Below are 17,877 nucleotides of genomic sequence, written 5' to 3' on the forward strand. Positions count from 1 at the left end.
TAATCGAAAGCCCTTATTAAGGCTATTCTAACGACCTATAACGTAGACTACTGCCCCTAGAATTGAGGGAGTTCTACCTTATTTAAGTTAGATAGCTTAAAGTTCTCTTCACCCTATTTCTTTAGCTCTATAGCCCTAAACGCCGCGGAGGTGCCTAGCTATATTAGGCAACTCCTAGGCAATAGTAGCCTAGGCTATAGTACTACCGGCGCCTACGGCTCTATAGGCGAAGCTCCCCTAAGATAACTAGTAGCAACTTATAGAGGACGCAAAAAGTATAGAGACTAACGATTAGCTCCTAGACCGGTCTCTATAGGTAATGATTACTTAGCTTTATACGGCGCTAGTCCTATCGTATTACCGAGGGTAATAAGAAATGAGGACGACGTCTTAGGCGATTAATTAAGGCCACCCGGAGTCAACACCCCTATAGCTAGGCATCGGTCGCGGCTTCGATACTAGGCCCCGGCCTAACGTACGATATAGTTACAATCCGTATTATAGTAAAGGAAGACTAGGCCGAAGTGGCGAAGCTATCGAACAAGGAGCTTGCCTAGCGAATTAATTAACTAGGGGTAGTCGTAGTAAACTAATAGTCTAACGGTACTCTATAGATCTATACTAGCTCTACTACTACTAGGAGGCACCTAGAGGTATAGCTATAGTAGGTATCTAAGGTTACGGCATTAGCGAAGGTCTTAACGAAGCAAATTATAATCCTAGTCTACGATATACCTAAAGAGTTCGACCTAACTAACTAAGGTCACCTACGTGCTCTCTAGGAGGATAACCCGGTCACTCTTAACACTCTAATCTAGAAGGCGACTTAGCTCTATAGGAAATAGCTAGAAGGCAAGAAGGCCTCGGCGCTAATCGTATAGCTATAAGACGCGAAAGCGGCAGATCTAGTAATAGAACAAGGCCTAATCTAGTAATATAGCCTTAAGATAGTAGAAAAGTACTCCTTATCCTTCCGTGTCCTCTAATACTTTAAATGCTAACAGTATAGACACTAAACCTATACGTATATAAACAAGTAGGCCTACTCGAACTATATAGGAGACTATATATCTAGGGACTATATATCGGCTACGAGGCGGTACGCGAACTGTCCGGGGTACTACCTATCGTATAGCGCGGAATGCCTATAGCGGAAACTAGCGAAAAACAAGGCAATTATAAATAGAACCGTCGCCCTAAGGTTCTACGGCAACCGTAAGGCTAGTCTATACCGGAACTAGCTAGCGGCGGTCGGGTATAAGCGCCCTAGGGCCGAGGATAATATAAAGGATATATAACCTAGGGCGTACGGGAGGCTACGTACTCTACTAGTTACGGCGAGGGAATCTAACTAGGCCCGGCTCCCCTTTAGTATATAACCGATACGCGTAGACTAGGACGCGCTAGGCAATAGGACATAGGACATTATAGAGGAAATGATTGTCGATAACGATAACTAGCCTCGACACGCTTAGCATTATCTAGTATAACGTTAACTATAGTAAGGATATAGTATAGAACTATTTTCTATACGAGGCGGACTCGTACGTCTACTACGTCCTAGTAATCTAGGAGCTATAGATTAACCCGTACTATAAGAGACTAACGACCTACAAGTTACTAGGCTATACGATATACCTACGAAGCAACGGTAGACCCCGTACGTACTTCTATGTTAGTAAGGACATACTAGAATCCGAATAGGAGGTAGTATACTATATAGACGAAGAAGGCGGCGGAGATATTACCTCCCTCTACGTAGGTAGCACTTAGATATACAATATATATATACAACCGCTAGCCTCGAGGTCTAGCCGCGACCTTAGGGTCTATAGACACCTAGATAGTACGCTTAAGAGACAAGGCTACTACATCGTAGTAGGAGACTTTAATATATACTACCCTTCCTAGGAAAGCCTTATATAGCCGTACCCTATAGCCGACGAAGTAATCGACTTGATAGCGAGCAACGTAATTGCCCTTAATACCCCGAAGGACCTAGGTACCTAGAAGAGAGGGGGACTCTAAGGCACGATCGACCTCTCCTAGATCTTAGATAGATACTACTATATAGTAACCTACTATAGGATCGAATATAAACTCGAGGCGTCGTTAGACTATATACTAGTTAGGACCTCTATTACGATATAGATATAATATATACTAGCGAGAACCCGTAAGCTAAACTAGGGAAAGGCCTACTAGGCTAACATCTAGGTATACCTCGACGACTCCGAGAGGCTAGTCTAGATCGCGTAGTAGCAATATAATAGTAAAGACGAGATAGACGAGGTAGTCTAAGGATTAATAGACGAAATAGGAAAAGCGACCTTACTCTACGTTCCGCTTACCTAACTAACGATATAGTCTAAACTATACTAGACGCCGAAGTGCACTACGACGGTAAGAGAAGCAAGGAGAGCCCGCCGGATATAGACGAGTAGCTATAGCGAGGAGGCCTAGAACGTATATAGGGAGGCATACTAATAGAAGAAAGCTACGATACGGAGGGAGAAAGTAGTCGGCTAGAGAGCTATAGTAGAAGAAATCGCCGGCAAGCTAGCGAGGATATAGAAGCTAGTAAAATGGGCCCGATAGGACCCTATATAGGGTCCCTCATTCTCTATCCTAGCGCTATAATTGCCTAGTGGCCCGGTTAGTAACCCCGAGGCTAAGGCGCGTCTACTAGCTAGCAAGTTCTTCCCGCCCCTAGTCGAGGCTAATCTAAGCGACATAAATAGCTCTACTCCTCTAGCCCCTAGTATAGCGGTCTAATAGAATATGTCCGAGAGAGATGTTACCGCTATACTTAGGAAGTTACCGGCGAAGAAAGCCCCGGGGCCGGATAGGATCCTAAACGAACTACTAAAGAAGTATAGAGATCAACTAGCCCTAGTAGTCGTAGCGATCTTTAACGCCTACCTATAGACCGGATACTACCTAACGGCATTTAAACAATCGACGATAGTAGTCCTACGTAAGCCGTAGAAGGAAGACTATACGTAGGTAGAGTCGTACCGCCTAATTGCGCTCCTTAATACTCTTAGGAAGGCGCTTAAGAAGCTAGTTATAACGAGACTCTCCGAGGCGGTAGAGGAGTACTCCCTACTCCCGGATACCTAGATAGGTACGCGCCTATAGCGGTCGACGCTATCCGCGATAGAACTTATCACCTCTTAGGTAAAGGCTATCTAGTATAGGAATAGGGACAAGGTAGTATCCTTACTTAGTCTAGATATATCGGGAGCCTTCGACTACGTGTTACACCCGCGGCTACTCTATATCCTAAGGTCGAAAGGACTCCCTAAGTAGCTTATTAACTTTGTACGGTCCTACCTCTAAAACCGTAGTACGTCGATCCTAGTCGGTTAGTATAAAAGCCTATTTTAAGTAGTCTATACTAGAATCCCGTAAGGCTTAACGCTAGTACCTATCCTATTCCTCTTCTTTATAGCGACGCTACTCCTAGCCCTAGAATCCTAGAACACCGCTACGAGCGGCTTTGTAGACGACACGAACATCCTAGCGTAGTCTTCCTCGACTAAGGAGAACTATAGGCTACTAGAAGAGAAGCACAAGATCTACGAAGACTAGGCTAGGAGGTATAGGGCTCGGTTTGCCCTAGAAAAGTACAATCTAATACACTTTACGCGCCGGCTACAGTTCTATAACATATATACTTCTATCTAGATATACGGGCACACGACTAACCCGGTAAATTAGCTTAGGATCCTCGGACTATAGGTAGACCCGGCGCTACGGTAGAGGAAGTACGTATAGGTAATATTACGGAAAGCTAAACAGAATATAGCATTATACTAGAGGCTTACTACGTCTATATAGGGGGCAGACTTTTGGTAGTTACGACTTCTATATACGGCTATTATACGGCTAGTCCTTACCTATAGTAGCTAAGTGTAGTCCTTAGGCGAGAGGGCCTACCTATTAAAGGGACTCGTCGCGCCGCTAGCGAAGATCTAAAACTAATGCCTAAGGAAGGTCACCGGGATATATAAGTCGATACTAATAAGGATACTTAAGTACGAGACCGCTATACCGCCGATCGACCTATATATCTAGGGACTACGGACGTCCTACTTAGGCAAGTCGGTATAGTACCTAGTATAGAAGGTCATCGCTAGTATAGTCGTAAGGGCCCGCAAATTAGTACTAGCGTATAAGGGCATTCGACCCGGAAACGAGCCGAACTACCGGGTAAGGGACGAATAGCTAGTAATACGATAGGAAGGTAAGAAATCGTTTATAGAGTAACTATAAAAAGAGAGGTAGAACAACTAGGGTGTAGGGTATAGTAGACGCCCTTAGCTAGCGGGATAACCTAAGGAATAGTTAGCTATAAAATCCGCGGTTAAGTACCCCCCGAAGCTTATCTACTACCGCCTTACGAGGATATAGAGTAGTATAGTAACCTAACTACGAAGCGAACATATCGGCCTCTAGGGGTACCTATTATAGAGGAAGGTTCTAGAATATACAAATACTAGCTACCCCTACGGCTATTACTCCTAGAACGTACGGTACGTACTCCTCGTCTATCCGAGGTAGTCGCTAAGAAGGGGGGAGTAGATAGTAAAGGCGAGGAACCGGACGATTAGGGCACTTCTTAATAACGCTAAGGACCTACGGCGTATTACGAACTGGATACTAGAGAAGGGCTGGCTAGAACAGTACCGCCTAGTAGGAATAGTATAGGAAGAGAGGATACGACGTAGCGCGACGAGACCGGCTAGGAGCGGGGGCTAACGGGGTAGTGACATAGACTACGTACGTTCAGAGGGAAAGCTAAACTAGATAAGGAGTAGTCGGGGGCGGGAAGGGTTTTCACCTATTCGGGTTTCCCTTTATATATAACAATAGATATATACCTATATAGGCCGAATAGGGTCCTAGAATAGGGGAATAACAAATCTATCTATCTATCTATCTATTATTAAGAATACTATCCGTCTACCGGCCGTATAGCGAGCTAAGAACGCGATAAACTTCTAGGCTACTACGTATAAGCCGGATTAGGCTATAATAAAGTTCTACGCCTATATACTACGTATAGAAGGGTAGCTAGAGAACAAGCTCCCCGTTACCAACTTAGGTAAGCTCGTAAGGATCGACTTCTACTTCTCTAAGTTACTAGAAGCGATCTATAATTAGATTATACGGCTTAATAAGTTAATAACGTCTTCTACTATTAATAACCTATTTAACGAAGCCTACTATATTAAGGATTCTAGTATTACTAGACCTACTCTACGAGGCCTACGCGGAGGCCGTATAGGGGATATAATAGGTAGAGGTATAACGCTAACGTAGCTAGCCGCCTAGGCCGCCTTAGAGTTACCTTTTAGGGGCCGCGGAAGGGGTCGAGGGCTATAGAGAGGACGTAGAAGAGAGGACTACTACTAATCTAACTATTAAGATCCTAGTCACCCCCTAATAACTCTTCTAATACCTAATAGTAGTCGGGAAAATAGATACCCTAGTCGTATTATTCTTATACGTACGACTAGGGCTAAAGACAAAAGGACGAGAGAGGTAAATCGTAGTTACCGTTAGCGTACCTAATAGATATAGTAGAATGCGAGAGCTTACCGCGCTAATTAATAGTAGTACCTAGCTTAGCCTTATCTTCTAATACGTCGTAAAGGTACTAAACCTTAAGGCTTTAGACCTCTCTATACTAAACGTCAAATTCCTTAATAATAATAAGATAACTATCTATAAGATCTATAATATAGCGACTATAGTAACTAACTCGCGAGGCGAGTCCCGGATATACGAATAGTAGTTTAGGCCGGTACATTTATAGGATATAATATAATCCTCGGGTACGACTAGCTCGTTAACTTAAATATACTAATCTATTTTAGGGCGGTACCTTTTACTAGTACCCCCTTAGTAACCCCCTAGAGGGCGCTAAGAAGGCACCTAGTAAGTACCCGGGAAGCGCTAAGGAATACGCGGGATAGATCGCCGCCTTACGTATTATAGTAGCTATTATTAATAGCTTAGTATCTATCCTACTTAAAGATAGGAGCTACGTTATTAAGGCGATAGAGACCGAGGAGTCCTCGGATAAGGGCGAAGGGTATTACGAGTATCTTAAGGGTACCTTCTAGGCCCCTATAGAGCACCTAGAGGACGCCCTAGCGGAGGCTATAAGCGGAATAACACCCTAAGGAGGGGGCGATCGAGACCCTACCTCCGTAAGGATCGAATAGTAAGACCTATAGTAGGTAGCCGTAGTCGTAATATATAAGCGGTATAAGAACCTCTACGCCTACTATAACAAACTATAAGACCTCTCGCGATAATTCTACGAATACTACTACTACGTTACCGCTATATAGGAAGAAGATTATATCCCTAAATACTATAAGGACTTCGCCGACGTATTTAATATCGACCTAGTAGGAGTGCTTATGTAATATAGTTAGTACGATTACGCGATCGACCTAGAGGAAGGCCGAGTAGCGCCCTAGTATTACGGCTACGTAAGCGGCCCGCTTAGATCCGCGCTACCGGCTCACCTAGATAGGCAAAAGACGAGGTCGTGAAGCTCGTAAGCTTCATACTGGCGGAGCCTTACATAGGCTCACTTCGGATAATAGACTACCCTAAGTGCCGCCGTAACACCAGCCCCCCCGCTAAGGGTGACGTCTGGGCACCTAAGATAACGCGCCCCCGGGCGCAATCTGTTTTTCACTCGCTTCACCTTCAGACCCCACGCACTGGTCACAACTAGCCCCTATCACGTGCTGAGGTGAATGCGCCCGGAGGCGGCTTTGAGATGTACGCTTCGACGATAGTGACGTAGATGCGCCCCCACGCAGTGAGCAGAAAGTGAGCAACAGCTGCGCCCGTGAGCCTAACGGCCGAAAATCCCAGCGAGGTGTTTCAGTGCTTGGCATTCGAACCCTGGACCCTAGGGGAGCTTTACGGAATGTCACGGCTACGCAAGCGGCCCGCTCAGACCCGCGCTACCGGCCTACCTAAACAGGCAAAAGACGGGGTCGTGAAGCTCGTAAGCTTCACACTAGCGGAGCCTTACATAGGCTCACTTTGGATAATAGACTACCCTAAGTGCCGCCGTAACACCTAGATACTAATCTATAATCTGTCCTAGGTAGAATTAAAAACCCTACGGGATTACATCTCGAAGACCCTTAAGAAGGGCTAGATACGCCCTAGTAAGTCCCCTTATAGGGCCCCTATCCTATTCGTACCTAAGAAGAATATAACGAACCGTCTCTACGTCGGCTACTAGGGACTTAATAAAGTTACTATTAAGAACCGGTAAGATTCCTCTATATCCTAATAATCTAGTTATCTTACTACCTATATTCTCTCGCGATTAACGAGGACTATCTATTCGACAGCCCTTATTAAGACGAGTAATCTACTTAAGTAGTAGCGACCCGCCTACGCTAGCGGCGGCGTAATCGTAGTATAAAGAACCCTAAAACTAAGGTTCCGTTCTCCTAACGGTAGACCCTAGAATTACGGAGTTACGGAGGATAACTACCTAATTAGAAAGCGCGGACCTTACCCCAAATAGTAGCGGAGGATAGTAACTAACGAAAGCTATAGCCTTATAAATATTTAGTACTAAGAGCTAAACCGGGGAATAAACTAAGGAAAAACCTAGGATATAAGCTAAGGCCTACTATATAGAAAGTAGAGGCTAACGATAAATAATATAGCGTAGACGACCCTATATACGGAGGCGGAAAACTTACTAGGGGATAACAAATACCTAGCCCGGGTATATAGATAGATAGATTATTCATTTGCCTGTTTTGGTACCTCTTGGCCTATGTAGGTCTCTCGCTATACTCAAACCTCCTCTCCCTCTCCTTGGATTTGTCCTTCTCTTGTTCTTCCCGTTTTCCTCCCTTTAGGGTGCGCTAGTGTCATGGTTGTTACCCTATGACTACCTTGCCCGCGGCCCTAGTTCTGTCCTCCTCTTCATTCCCTGTTCCTCTATCCTCCTCCTTATCTCCTCCTCCTTTCTCTCTTCCTCCCTCTTCTCAATCTATCTCTCTGTTTCCACTACAAGAGAGAACTGTTCAAGGTAGTTCTCCGATAGGATCTACCATGTTACCCTTTGTATGTCTCGTTTGTTCTTGATAATGGCTTGGTACTGCCTATCTCTTGCCTTTGCTCTCTATAGACTCCTCCCTCTGACCCACTCCTTGCAGACTAGGACCATGTGCTCCGGGTTCTGGGACAGGTAGCCACATAGGCAGCTCTTGGATCTATGTCCTAGGACTCTTCTTTGATACAAGTATGCCCTAAGCCCAACGTGCTCAGAACGGATCTGGATGGCTATACTTGCTTCTGCCCTCTTCAGGTCCTTGGTAGATGTGGTAGTTGGACCTTCCAAATGTTCTTGCTGCTAGTGAGGCCCCTGGTCTTACGTGCTGTTGGCTCCAGTTCTTTTCCTAGAGATATCCTGCAATTTGCTCAGCTTGGCTTTGTTTCTTCTTGTCTTTGTCTCTTGAGCTGGCTTGGCCTCTGTAGGCGTCCCCTTGTTCAAGGGCTGCCGTGATCTCTTGAAATGTTGCAAGGTCTCTTTCCTTTTGTGGGATCATGTGTGGCCTGTTAGGTCTCCTCTTCCTTACATATTAGGTTCTGATCTTCAGTGTGGCTGCTTAGATGGCTCCCTGTACTTAGTATGCAGATGTCTTGCCTGCATATTGGCTCCTTAGGCCTTGGAGGTATTCTTTGATAGGAGCAGTTCCTGACTCCATTTCCAATGTCTTGTAGGGAGTTGACTTGTAGGCCCTAAGTACTCTCTTCAGGCAGGCTGCTTGGGCTCTGTTAAGGGGTTCCTCAATCCTCTTTAGGGTGTGCTTTGCTGCTGCCCAGACTGCTGCTCTATACATCATTGCAGGTTTGACAATAGCCTTGTACATGATCCTTGCCTTAGAGAAGGTTGCGCCCTATGTGGAGGCTGTAAGCCTTTCTATGGACTGTCTGTTTGTGTCTGCTCTTGCCTGAGCCTTCTTCACCTATGGACCCCAGCTAAGCTTTGGGTCCAGCCATATCCCTAGGACCCTGAGTCCCTGTGTAGGGTGAGTTTCAAAGCCCTAGATCTGTCCTGTTGCATGCAAATTGTGTTTTGTCTTTGCCCTGCTGAAGTAGATAAGCCAGTACTTGTCTGGTGCAAATTTTGCCCCGTGTTCCCTTGCCCATTTCTCGCACTGTTTATGTCTTTCCTCGAGGAGGTTGCAGTTGTGTTCTGTGGAGTCTCACCATGCTAGGATGTTTGTGTCATCTACAAATCCTGATGTTGTAGTGTTTGTTGTCTCTAGGAGTGGCATTAGGTCTCCTACAAAGAGGAGGAAGAGGATTGGTGAGAGTGTGGATCCTTGTGGGATCCCTGTGCGTGCTATTAGTGTCTGTGGGGCCTTGTAGGTTCTAAGGAGGATTTGGGTTGTTCTGTTTTAGAGGAATGATTACATAAATGTGACGATCTATGTTAGGATAGCCTTCTGTTTTAGGATGTGGATGAGCCTAGTGTGGGAGACATTGTCGAAGGCTCCTGATATGTCAAGTGAGAGCAGTGATGCTACTCCATTGTTGCCATAGTGCTAGATGTGTCTTATCTGTTCTGCAATTAGCTCCACTGCTGTAAGGGTGGATCTCTTTCTCCTGCCCCCTATCTGTGTTGCTGGGAGGAGGTTATGTTCCTCCACAATCTCTGTAAGCCTCTGAGCAATGATCGTTTCAAGGAGCTTTCCTATTGTGTTCAGCAATGCAATTGGCCTATTTGACTTTAGTTTGGTGTAGTCCTCTTTCTAGGGTTTCCTTAGGACACATGTGAGGGATTGTTTGAAGATCCCTAGGCAATAGCCTTGTGCCATACATTAGGTGAAGATTGGTGCCAGTACTGGGGTGATAAGGTCTCTACATGCCTTCAGGTAGCAGTTGGGGATCTTGTCCGGGCCTGGGGTCTTGTTTCCCTTGAGTTTCTTAATGACTCCCTCAATCTCCTTAGCATCTACATGCCAGCTAGCCTCTCTTAGCTGTGGGATGTGAGCTCCTGGGATGTTGCTGAGGTCTGCCTCCACCTGGGTCCCAAAGAAATGGCTTGCAAATGCCTCTGCCTTCCCCTTAAGAGTGGTTTGCACCTGTCCTCTCTGGTCTTGTATTGGGGGAAACTGGGGTAGGGAGTTCTTCTCATCTTCGGGCTTCCTTGCCCACTTGGCTAGCCTCCAGATTTGCTCTAGATGTTCTGTGATCATCCCAACAGTGGACCTCTATTCTTGCTGTTTGTCCCTCCTAATCTGTGCTTTCTTGGCTTGGCAGGCATTGTTATAGGTCTCCCAATTGGCCTAGGTACGCTGTTGCTCCCATCTTCTTCTTGCCCTTCTTGCGTCCTTGACCTTGGTTGTGCATTCATGTGTCCAGTATGTCTTCTGGTATAGTGACCACCTCTTCTTAGGTATGTGGGCTTGGGCTGCTCTCTCTATAGCTGTCACCAGTTGTGTGGCAGCCTGGTCAATCCCCTCTGTTGTGTACAAGTTGTCTATGTTCACCCATTCAAGTTCACCCTCTAGCTGTTCCTGCACTAGTGACCAGTTGGCCTTTTTCCAGTTGAGCTTCTCTTCTGGCTCCCTCTCTTCCTCAACCGTGAGCTGGATGTCCGTCTGGATTAGGAGGTGATCCGATAAGGACTCAAGGTGGCTGCTCACTTTGCAACTCTCCACCTTCTGTGTCAGGGCATAGGACATAAAACACAGGTCTAGTGTGCTAGAGCTGTTATTTCTTGCCCATGTTTCTGTTCCCTTTGGTGTGACTAGGCCTAGCTAGGCTGTCTCCATCTGGCTAATAAGCCTGCCTGCCAGGAAGTGGTGTGCTAGGGAGAAGTCTGATCCCCATGTTGGGTGATGGAGGTTGAAGTCCCCAACCACTATGTTCTGGGCTTGTTGACTCATTGCCTCTGGAAGTCTTTCCAATGTGTGTAGCTGTGTGCTACTCCTAGACTCTGGGGGTGGGTTATACACACTGTGGACCAGGATCTGGCCCTGTGATGTCGTTAGTTGTATTGTGGTAATGTCCCTGTCAGCCCTTGGCAAGGCTTGCCAGTCCTCAGTTGACACCTTCTTGCTGATGTAGATGCAGGACCTTGGGACTCCCTCTGTTCTGTTGATCACTGAGTGATACTCTGGGCTCTTCACTGTTGAGGGGATTCTGGTATGTGGGCTGATCCATGGTTCTTGTATTGCCACAGTGTGGTGTACCTCTAGGTCTAGGGCTTGCAGGAAGCTCCTCTAGACCTTTTCCTTGCTTTTATTGACATTATACTGAATGATGGTTAGCTTGTTGGTGTGAGGCATTAGGACATGGGTGTGTCTGGCTGGTCATGTGGTTGGTTATAGGGCTGGTTCTCCTGGCTTTGTTGCTCTATTTGTTCCGACTCCTCCCGCTGGCTCCCTATCATCTGGTGTATCTTCATCTATCCATTGCTTTGTCCTGCTCTGAACAGGTGTGTTAGCCTCCCCATTGTAGGTATTAGCTCATCTTGCGGCTTTGGTCTCTTGTTTGGGTGAAAGGTCCTTGCTAGCTGGTCTTTTTGCCCTACTAAGAATCTTGTAGGAGTTGTTACTCTTGCTTCCCTCGCCTTCCACTGGGCTGCAAGTCTAGCTGGACATTGGTTTGACTATGCTAGATGTTTCCTTCCGCAAGCTGCACATCTCGTGTCTTCCTTCTTCTTCTAGCACTCCTGGGTTACGTGATCACTAGCACAGTGGGAGCAGACTGGTGTAGGTCTGTTACACTTTAGGGCAATATGGCCATACTGTTGACACTTAAAACGTTGGAGGACTCTGTGGTTACTCTGATGTATCTCTGCTTCAAGTCTCTCGTAGTCCTAGAATAGTCCTTGGTCTAGAACCTTGTTTGCCTGGGCTGCAGTTCCTACCTATAAGATGAGAGATAAGGCCTTCTTAGTCTCTTCAATCTTCTTCCTGACCTATGCTACTTTTGTGATCTGTAGTCCTAGGACTGTTGCTTGGTTCTGTCTCTAAAGGCTTGGCATGTCTTCTTGTATGTTGAAGGATCTTAGGACTCTATATGCAATGACTATATATTGCTGATAGGAGACCTTTGCTGTCTTGCCAATCTTTAGTGTCCATTCCTTGTTCATCTCTAGGGTCTTCTTGTCCTATGTGTGGGCTGTAAACAGTCTTACCCCTCTATTGTCTACCTTTGCTCCTACTACCTCCTTCATCCCAAGCTTTTCTACTATCTCCCTTCCTGTCATCTTGCCTACCTCTTCCTTCTCCTGCTGGTCTGTGATATGTATACGGACTACCGTGCTTTGGGGGGCTAGTAGGGGGCTCGTTGCTGCTACAGCATATGTCTTTAGGCCTTGGGCCTGCCTTGGGTCTTTCTGGAAGGTGTTTCTTGTCGCTTCGATTGCTCTATTAATCGTAGTTCCTGTTTGTTGTTTGAGTGCTTTCAGTCCCCCGAGGAGCTCACTTATTACCCCTTTTAGTGCTCTTTCTAGGAATTGTCCCTCTTCTGCCATTACTATCTCCTCTGCCTTTCTATAAAGCATTCCCCATTCATCTCCTCCTCGTTCTCTGTCTCTTTCCGTCGCCGTCGTCGCCATTCCGAGTCCTTAGGGGTTGATCGGTAGAAGTTCAATACTACTACTATATCTAGTCTCCTATATAGTTCAGCCCGGGTATATAAGAACACTATAGCATAGCTACTAGGAGCGCTAAAAGCGCTATTATACTAAATCCCAAAGATAATCTAACAAGTAATATAGAAGGTAGCCTAGAGACTAACTATATAGGTAATAGGGAATACTCTAGGAATCGCTAAAAAGGATCTACGAGGACTATTCATTCGACAGCCCTTATTAAGACGAGCAATCCACTTAAGCAGTAGCGACCCGCCTACGCTAGCGGCGGCGCAATCGTAGTATAAAGAACCCTAAAACTAAGGTTCCGTTCCCCTAAAGGCAGACCCTAGAGTTACGGAGTTACGGAGGACAACTGCCTAATTAGGAAGCGCGACCCCGAACAGTAGCGAAGGATAGTAACTAACGAGAGCTATAGCCTTACGAACATTCTATACTAAGAGCTAAACCGGGGAACAAACTAAGAAAAAACCTAGGACATAAGCCAAGGCCTACTATATAGAAAGCAGAGGCTAACGACTAACAATATAGCGTAGACGACCCTATATACGGAGGCGGAAAACTTGCTAGAGGATAACGAACACCTAGCCCGGATATATAAGAACACTATAGCATAGCTACTAGGAGCGCTAAAAGCGCTATTATACTAAATCCCGAAGACAATCTAATAAGTAATATAGAAGGTAGCCTAGAGACTAACTATATAGGTAATAGTAGTAGTAGGTAAGAATTAACCCTCTCTAAAGGCAAGTAAGGCGGTACGCCTATATATTACTAATCCGGCGGAGAAACAAGAAATCGTAGCCCTAATAAGTAAAGAGATTGTCGATAGAATCGGCTAGAAGGAGGTAGTTAGAGCGAGGGTAGAGGTAATAGGCGTAGTAAGACTCTTTACCGTATAAGAGTCTAATAGACGAAAGCTAGAGACCTATAAGGAGTAGACTACTAAAGTCGCGAAGTCGGTACGAGTCTCCTACTAATAGTATACCGTTATCGCCTACGGGGTCCCTAGGACATTTAAGGTCGAAGACCTTCCCTACCTCTAAGTATAGAACTAGAACACCTCCCTAGGAGTACGACTAACAAAGGCGGTCTAGTTATATAAGACAGTAGACCGAGAGAAGACGTATTTATCGCTTATTATCTAGGTAGAGACAGCGGAACAAGCTAACTAGATACTAGATAATAGGCTATTCTAGAACTACGAGCGAATAGATACGGAGATCTATTAGAGTAGCTATAGGGTACTACAATACTTCTAATACTAATAGTACGGTCATATCGCCCTAAAATACGGGGAGAAGACCCTAAGGTGTCCCTACTACGTAGGCCTATACTAGGGAAGGGAATACCTAAAAAAGGAGAGTAGGTATATATACTACGGTAGAAGGCACCTAGCGTATTCAAACTAATACCTAGCTAGAATAGTAGTATAAGAACGAGCGAGACAAGTAAGGATCTCTATACTAGCTAGATACCCCTAACGATAGTAGGAGGGACCTACCGTATATAAGGGCTTCGAGCCGAGTAAGAGGAAGAGGGTAGAAGAGACGAATAGGAGAACCTAACCCTAAACGTATCTACCTCCCGGTAGGCCTCGACACCTTAACCGGGCTACTAATAAACTAGGCTAAATACGAATCTTTAGGGCGCCCTAGCGGCCCTAGGGCTAGCCGGATAGCGAGATATAGGCTTAGGAGACATAGTAGGTTAGTACGGAAATAGACCTTACGGATAACGAATAATACTATACGACGACATTACTATCGTATAGTATAACGTAAACAAAAGTAGGGACAAGGTCTAGCGCTACTTTCTATAAGAGCTAGATCCGCTACGGCACTACGTTATTACAGTATAGGAACTATAGATCAACACCTACGTAGGACTTCTAGCTACTTATAATAACCGGAGATACTATACCGTAATCGCGGGCTAACAAGGCGTTATCCCGAGGATATATATATACGTAAGTAAGACTATAGACCTTAAGTCGTAGAAGGTTATACTACCGTAGTAGGGCAACCTAGGAGACATAATATTAATCTAGATCGACACGACATAAGGCTCTATCTATATCTATAACGTTTATAACCCGCTACCGCGGGGTCGGACGAGTAGGGAACTAGGAACCCTCGCCTACCTAGAGCGGACCCTTAGCTAAGATACGAAGTAAGTACTCCTCGGCGACTTTAACCTCTACTACCTATAATAGGGACTCGAATTCACTCCCCCGTACGCTTTCCTAGGGGGAAAGCTACTAGATATAACCGTACGCTACGGAATGGTCTTAGTAATACTAAAGGGAATAGAGACGTAGAAGGCCCGTATAAGTATAAGTATAATCGACCTATACTTTCTATTATAAGAACTTAGAGAGAGACTAGTCTAATACCGACCGAACTACGCGCTAGAGGCCTCCTTAGACTATATCCCTATTTAGACGACGCTAGAGGTGAAGGCGATAGAGGAGCTAGTAAGCGAACTACGCCGTAACTAGAAGAAGGTACGCTAGGACGATATAAGAGACTTCCTAATAGTGAACTTACCGTAGTATAGGGAACTCGTAACGATAGCTTAGCTAGATCAAGTAGCGGAACAGATTACCTCGGTTATATAGTAAGTAGCAGAATAATATACGCCGTTACTCCGGCCCTTAATATAGTAGAAGGCCTTCTAGACCTCTAAATACTCTACGAAGGTAAAGGATACTAGAAGGGCAAGGCGACAGTAGACGAAGAAGTATACCTAAGAGACGTAGGAGCAATACTATTACGCGACATAAGAGAAGAAGGTATAGATAAGACGCGATAAGCTATAGGACTAGAGAGCGACGATCGGGCTCGTTATAGAAAACCCGGAATAGATATAGAGACTAGCTAAATAGGCACGACTACCTAAAGAGTAACGAACCCCTTACTTCCCTCTAATTATAGACCGCGAAGGAATTGCCTAGACTACGCCCCGGGGTATAGTAAAAGTATTAGCCGACTATTTCTTTTCTACGTAAGTAGAGGTAGACCTTACGGACATCGACCCGAGTATCTACCCGGAACCCCTAGATATAGATTAGGCGGTTAGCTCTAATATAGTAATAGGAGTTATAAGTAAGCTAAAAGGACGAAAAGCCCTAAGCCTAGATAGGATAGGCCTTAACCTTAACCTCGTTATAGTTTATAATCATACTCCCTTATAGAGCCGATTCTTCTTCTTTCTTAAACTAGATCTAGTAACTACTAGCGGCCGTCGGTTACTACCTAGATCTAGTATCTTAAGGGCCGTATTCTATAAGGTCTCGGTTATTAGGTAGAGGTTTAGAGTAGTTAGAAAGCTTTACGCTTAAGACACTAGTATAATCTCGACCTATCTATTGTTTCCGAAGCGTAGGGATTTTTATGTCCTTATTAGATAGAATCGGGCTATAGTATTCCTTAAGCTACGGAAGTATATTAAGGAGCTTAGGTTTGCTATAGTCCCGTCGGAAGTTAAACTTAGAAGGATTTAGATCGGTCTTCTTTCCTAGGTACTACTAGTTGTTCGTCGCTAAAAAGACATACCCTTATAAGATAAGGAATAGCATCGCGGGGCACCTATTAGCCTAATGTTCCGTACTACTATAGTTATAATAGTACCTATTAAGCGCTTTAGACCGCTCGCGGTTCTATAACTACGGGCGCTATATTAAGTAAACCTATAGTTTAGGTACGCGATCGGGGTTCTCTAGTTATATAGACCTTTAATTTTCACTAGGGTTAAAGGATCTAACCTACGCCGCGCGACCTCGTTAGTAAGCCTAAATACTTATTTCTACTATTTTCTAAATAAGGTTATCGTCGATAGTAGCGGAAATAGCTAGTTTATTAAGTGTATTAATCTTAGGGATTAAGCGCGGTATCTGCTTTATAACTAACCGATAAAGCTACGGTAAAGTAAGTAGAAAGTCCGTATATACGGCCTTCTATCCTTCTTCACTATTAGTAATAATTGTCGCCTCGTCTAGTATCTTTTGAAAGCGCCGAAACTTCTTAGGCTACTTCGGATAGAGCCTACATTTCTTATAAACTGCCTTAGTAACTGACTCTAGGAGCCCCTAAAGTAGAAGACGGCTACGGGATTAATTAGGTTACTAGAGGCCACGAAGAGACGGATAAACTCCTTTATATCCTATTCCTTAGGGCTTTTCCCTTTCTCGGCCCGGACTATCTCTTCTAGGTATTCTCGACTTCCTAATATCGAATAGGCATCGAATCTCGAAAATTTAGCTAAGAAGGACCTCCTAAAGGTGCTCCGCCTCACTTACTATCCCTCTAACCTTATTACTAAACGTCGGATAGTAGTCTCGTAGTTACGCTCGAAACGACCCTAGAAGTTGTCTTTCTTAATTAATAGCCTTAGTAGATACTAGTCTATAAGATTATTAAACCTCTCCTAGAATTCAGTAGCGTTCCTACTATTAAAGAGGGGGTTTTCCGGACTCCCTAGAGTAGGGAAGCGAGGTCCTACATTTTCTATAGCAATAGTAAGACGGCTAAATAAGGCTACTATCGCATCCGGACTATAGGGAATTCCTAACGTTATAGTGCCCTTATTTAAGTTATTCTCTTCTTAGTCATTTCGTCGTACTCTTTCTTTATCCTTATTAGAGCCTAAAGCCTCCGGGATGTTATCTTTGTCGCTATCCGAGTCTTCTATCCCTTCTAGGATTATAGCCTCCCTATAAGGCCTATATACCTTCGTTAGACTTTCTAGTAACTCTTAGCCAGCTCTAATACTAGTAAACGACTTAAACCTTAATAAAGACATAACTAAAACTTATGACCTTGTTCGTAACCTTGCTTATAACGTTATACTTACTTTGCTTAATGCTAAGAACCTTGACCTTAGGTGCCTTAATACCTTAAGATTTCGACTTCGAGTCGACCTTAACCTTGATTTTACTAAAATGTACTAATAATACCACCGGGTATATACTTAAAACCCCCCTATATTAACTACTAAAATATAGACGACTAACTACCCTAGTAAGTAAGGGCGCGCCTAGTGACCCTAGAATAGCTTACGCGTAGGTATATATACTTGTCGGTCCGCGGGCCGTGAAATATCTATAGTAATCCTAAAAAAGATAAATCTGAAATTTCTAGATTCCCGTATTTTGCCTTATAGAGAGATTCTTCGTAAATCCTAGCTTCCTACTAAGGTCGCCT

The sequence above is a fragment of the Fulvia fulva genome, chromosome 9, assembly GCF_020509005.1.
Source record: "Fulvia fulva chromosome 9, complete sequence".
NCBI lineage: Eukaryota > Fungi > Ascomycota > Dothideomycetes > Mycosphaerellales > Mycosphaerellaceae > Fulvia > Fulvia fulva.